Here is a 6,143-nt window from a genome sequence, read left to right on the forward strand (position 1 = left end):
AAAAATGTATGCTGTTAAAAAGTGAAAATAATCTCCTTTCCTATCCACTATTCCTTGACCCCAAAGGAAAATGTCTCAAGGTCAAGGAGATATATAATGGGGTATCTGAAAGTAGCAAGGAGAGGAGAACTGTGGTGCTGATAAAATCCAACTCCACTTACATGCAGCATTTATAAAAAACAACAACTTTAATTATAACAGAAGATGCTCAGCGCCCTCCTGCTCAGACAGATAGATCCAGGTGTCTCTCTCCACTACTGCTTTGGGTCTGGTGAGCAGACTTTGGAAGGGTCCACTCCACTTGGGCTGATGCCAGTTCCTACATATCAGGTACTTAACCAGGAATAAATCCCTGGTTTGCAGTTGATGCAGGGACCCACTAGTTGGCTCCAGCAGGTTGGCTCTGACCAACATGCCTGCAGGTGATGGTGTGCGCCGCTATTCTCGCCAATGTGCTTTCTCCTGGTAGTTACGACATGCAATGGTGAGACACCATAGTGTCTGTAGTGAGTACAGAGGTGCATTTGCAAAATGGGGGAGACAGGAGAAAGACCTACAGCCACTGACTCATTTCCTACAGAAATTAGATTTTTTGCTTACATGTGCGAAGACCAATTACACACAAGTTACTGATAGGGAAAGCAGCAAAGCATCCAGGAGGATGTTTTTGTAAGGTGTAGTGCGAAATTGCCTATCTGTAGCATTGCTTTTTCCACAGTGTATTGACAGTGTGGCACGGATGAATACATTGAATCAGTGTACATGGTGACGTTCTCTCCTTGACCTAAAATACAAGCTTTTGATAGTCCAAACAGCTCAGCCACCGGGCAGAAAGATCTAGCACTCTCTACAACTTGGCATGGTGAACAAGCCGCGTATGTCATTAATTGTGCATCTTGTTCAGGATATATCTGTCCTGATTGAATCTACAAAGAGAATGAGATCAGGATAAGTCAAAGGTGTATCATATAGGTTCGGCCATGGTTTTGAGGCCATTTCTACCACTTGAGTTCAGGAATGGGGCTCTCTGTCCCTTTCTGTAGGGAGGGAAATGGAGGGAAGTTGGATAGGCCCTAAAGGAGGACCGCTTATTTATAATGGGTGTCTATGGGGATCTGGTGACATGATGCAGACAATACTCAAGGACATTTTTATCTTGGAGGTATGATATCATCAAGTCAAGCATTTTCAACCTCAATTAAAAAAAAAGTGTATAGCTCCAGATCATAACATGCATTATCTCAAGGCACTTTACATAGTAAAGTTAAGACCTTAACAATTCTAGAGAAACACAATAGTTCCAACAACGAGCAGCACTGACAACTTTGAAGAGAAAAAAAAACTCCCTCAAGTAGAACTTGACTCAATGTGTTTCATCCATCTGCCTTCCAGAAGAAGTTAGACTTCAACTCTGCCTCCTGGTCTCAACTCTGGATTTTTATGGTGTTGACTGTCTAATAAACTTTGAGAGCTGCTCCATCCAAATAGGGATGAATGCCGTCTGTCCTTATCAGACCAGGTTTTCCCCCAAATCTTTGCCAATTATCTACGAAGCCCACATTTTTTTGTGGACACCACCTCGACAGCCAGCGGTGAAAGGATGACGTGCGGCTGTACATGTCATCGCTGGTCAGATTAGGCAGGGGTCCAGAGAAACTACTACAGAGGCCGACATCATCTTTGCACAAGTACAAATCATTTTTGTGACCTCTGACTGTAGGTTGTCATGACTGCCGACATAAAGAGTTAGTTAACTCTATCTCCATTTTCCCTTAAGTTTTAATATGGCCCCTGGAATACATTTGACTTCATGTTTCTCAGAATTTAGTTGCCAATAACCACAGTTGGTTCCTCAGTGGGTGTGTTGCTGTGTGGGGAAATTTATTAGAGACTTGAACAGGTTAGTGGTGAACTGGGAGCTTTGGTTTAGGACTACGCTTCTTATTACAAACAGTCACCAGCCACCCTGGCTTCCCCACTGCTCGGGAGCTACAACTGTTCGTCTCGCACTGGCTACCATGGACTACAGGCATATCTCTTATCTTGTAAATACAACAATGGCTGATGCTATTGGCAAGCAGCCATCACCAACAGCTGCTACCACGTACCTTCAATAGTGGGAATATTACACCAGCATGTCATTAAAAAACAACTGTTCAAATGTCTAAACTTTTAAAGATCTTGCACACTCACAGCAAAATGAGTAACTGCTTGGCCTTTTGGAGACAACAGAAAAAGGCCAGACTCTATATTATTTATCTGTTTCACAGTTTGTATTTGAAGTTTGTTGGATCGCCTGATCCACAAATCGTCCTTTCCATTGCAGGGGTCAAAGAAAAGGATGGGCAGCATTGCCAGATGTTAACCTCCCCCACAATTTTAAAGGTTATGAGACACTTGGGCCAAATCATGTGTATTTTCATCTGTCCTTCTTGATCCTATGACAGAAGTGTTCTGTACCACAATTTCAGTATTTGATTGTGTATTATTAATTTCAAAATAATATGTATGCTGTATTTATTTCTGCTTTGGCTTTCAAACAAGAAGTCATTTAAAAGAGGACTTAGTTACTTTATTTTTCAATTTTTCAATTTAATTTTTTGCAACAATTTTACATACTAACTTGTTACATATTGTTAAATGTACATATTCATAAGGAATATTCTGATGACCAGGATCAACATTTCATTGAGGTGAAGTGTTGAGATAAAAACGTCAACAGAGGATTGTGGGTGGTTTTGTCCACCATCAGATGGCAGTAGAGGCCTGTGGAAGAGAAGATATTTCCAGCAGCAGGGGGCAGTTCCCATTCCTGCGCTGGTGGACCCACTGTGGTGACACTGGTGCATTATAAGATCTTAATTTGTGAGCACAGATCAATTAAAGCTGTTGGACATTATTCTAGGCTACAATCCGATTTGAATGTTTCTTGTTGTCTTTCTTAATTGTATAAAACTTCATAGTTTAGGATGTAATAACTGTGTAATGTATAAATGGATTTCATGACAGAACACATTGCGGCACACAGATGATTTTTATGAACATGTCATGGTCAAGAGAAGGAGAAAACTGCCTTGTAAAGTTGAAAACTTGTACTTGTTTTTTCCCTCTGCTTTTACTTCTCTCTACCTCCACCTCCTCTTCCTTTGGTAGAACAAAAGTCATCTGCTGTCCATCTGGCTGCTGTGCAGGATGGTAATACCCCCTTATATTCTTCAGCTTCCCAAGCACCCGTGGACAATCTATTCTGTCCCCCCACCACCCCCCTCTGACTTAACCCAGCTAGCCCCCCTTGGCCGGCCCTGATCCCCATCCCAGGACCTCGAAGTGGGATCCGGTGTCAGTGCCCCAGAAAGACCCCTCTCTCTGGAACATGTGGCAGGATCAGCGACATTGTTGTTCAGGGGGCTCAGTTTCACTGTTTGGGATTTTCACAGTAATGTGCACATGTCTGCTGATTCCCAGGTGCTGGCTCACAGCAGTAACTTTTAGGATAGCAATAAGCTCATGTATTCTCACAAAAAGTATGAGGATATCTTTTATTAATGTTTGAATTTTTGGTAGTTTTGACTTTGTCAGTTATGATAACAATGTACACACCACCAACAACTGCGAGAAAAAGCCACTGAAAAAGCCACGGTAAACACAAACTGTAGAAACTCACAGCTCTAGATTTTTAGCCCCCTTCATTTAATTATTTGGGTTTCACAGATAACAGCTGTAGCAGCTGTTTTTAGTGGAAAAGCTCTGACAATCCCAGTATATGCTACCTGCCCAGCCCCAAACAACTGACTGTAACCCTTTCACACTGGACCAAAAACCCCACACACACCCACTAACATCTGGATTTAGTCTTTTGTGTGAAAGGGTGCAGTTTGCATTAATTCCTGGGTCAAATGACTGCGATCGTTACAGGTATTTACAGGCATCCTGCTCTGATGGGCAGTGACGTAAACATGTCATAGGCCTACATGCTAATTTTCTTCACTGTTCCAAGTTGACTTTCTGTAAGATACTCATGTTAATTTCAACAGATTTGCCATTACAATAAGTACCTGAAACAAGTGGATTTGCATTGAAAACAGGTTGAAAAAATCACAGTGACAAATATATTAGGTCATTTGAAGAACGAAAATAGTATTTTAGGCCCAATAAATATCTTTTGATTCTAATATCCTTCCAAGACAACTTAGCACGAAAGAAACAGACCTGTGTGCAGAAGCTCCATAGGTACAGCAGTTGAAGTAATAAGTTGGTCTGTAAACAGGATGGACATTTACATCCAACAATCAGGGAATAACTTAACAGTTCACTTTTGCTTTCTCTTTTAAACTGACAGTTTGAATCTGTTTGATCAACTAATCTCATCTCAAAAATGTGTTTTTCTTGAATTGGAGTGTTATGTATTTGGACTCTAATGTGTGTCAGTAATTTTATTCCTTCCAGTCTGAACACACTTTAGGGGTGGAAGCAGAATCAAAAAAGATCAAGACGAGTCAGTTTCTGGTGATAAATACATTCAGGCTTCACTGTTCCTATTCTATCATCTTAAAAGGGAGGTTTAGCACTTTTTCTGTTAGTCAGTGGTCAAAATAAATCTGTCCTGAACACTGCAGGTTTATTTCACCAAACAAATGCAGAGAAGGGTGCATGCTTCTTAAAAATAGCCCTAAAGATTCAAATCGCTCCAGATACAGATACAGCTCTGTAGAGGGAGTTGAGCAAGTGCACCACCTCTACAGATCAACTGGGGTTTCTGCTGAATATTGTCGCCTACATACAACGCACAGGCGGGACTCAAATAATCCATTGTGCCCTCTGTGAGTGGTACTAGATTTCTGCAACGTATCAGAGAAAGGATGGGGGCCACTTGTCAGAACCGTGTTTTTCAGCTCCTAAGTGATGAGGAACAGCTCTGCAAGCTTGCTAATGTACAGTAAATGTGATGGGTGGGTTGAATTGTTGAGTTATGCAAGGCTTTCAGCCCTCTGTAATAGTGCAATACTTTGGCATGTTGCGTAACAGATTTGTCCTCCTCGCTTTTTCAATGTAGGCCCAGCAGTACTTCCACTGTCCCTGGTCCATTTCCATCCATGCCCTTTAACTTTGCATAGCAGCATTACAGCGATTAATTCACCTCTTCAGTAACCGTGAGAGCTTTTTTTCAGATCATGTAGTGTATGCCATTTTGAGGGAATGCAAATTTGAATAACTGCTGAATGTGACTACCATCTCGATGTCTTTTGTGTTCGTGCTAGAATAAACAAAATAAACAAAATCATAGTAAAATCAAAACAACTATTAAAAACTGTTAATTGCTGTTACTGCACCTGTGTGTCGACATATTTGTTTCACTGCCCGAGCTGCCTTTGTGTCTGATTCGGTTGCTTGCCTACTCGGGCCAGTATATCAGTCAGGGGTCAAGCTGCGGTTGACTTGGACCCAGTCATTTTGTTGACAACTCCCGTCCTCAGCCTGTTGGCAATTAACTTATGGCAGGATAACTTTTTTCTCGTCTCTCATTTAGTTTCTTCATTTCTTAATCTTTATTTGTGTTAGAACTGGATACATCTTTCAAAACTTGTGGTAAATTTGTGTTTTCAGTGGAATATGACTAAATATTGGTAGGCCTACCTTAAAATTAGACAAAATAAGGTAGATTGCTCCAGTAATAGAGAGATAATGACAAATGATTGTTTACTTCTAATTTACACCAGAATCAACATTCACTCTGAACCCTGTCAGCCCTTCCACTGTTAGTATGGATTTTCCAGAGATGTTCTTTATGGAGAGATATTATTTTAAATGTTGTCTGTCAGTGCCACAAGGAACATAAATTAACTTCTGTTCACAACTACTGGAGAGCAATAAAATTAAAACTATCCGATGGCTAGATGCAAGTGAGAGCATATGTTGTTTTGTCATTTTAGTGAAAAATAACTTTCAGCTCTATTTTAATGCAGAGAAGCCTGTCTATGCAAGCGTAGCTGTCCTGTCGGCAGTCCATTGCTTAATGTGTCCGTTGGAGACTCATCAGTGTTGATCAGCCTAACGCTGAGTTGTGCAAGGCCTCAAGAGAGTTAGCCTGGATCAGATAGTCCTGCTGCCATTATGAGTAAGACAAAATAATTATTCTACTTTAA

The sequence above is a fragment of the Hippoglossus stenolepis genome, chromosome 1, assembly GCF_022539355.2.
Source record: "Hippoglossus stenolepis isolate QCI-W04-F060 chromosome 1, HSTE1.2, whole genome shotgun sequence".
Taxonomy (NCBI): domain Eukaryota; kingdom Metazoa; phylum Chordata; class Actinopteri; order Pleuronectiformes; family Pleuronectidae; genus Hippoglossus; species Hippoglossus stenolepis.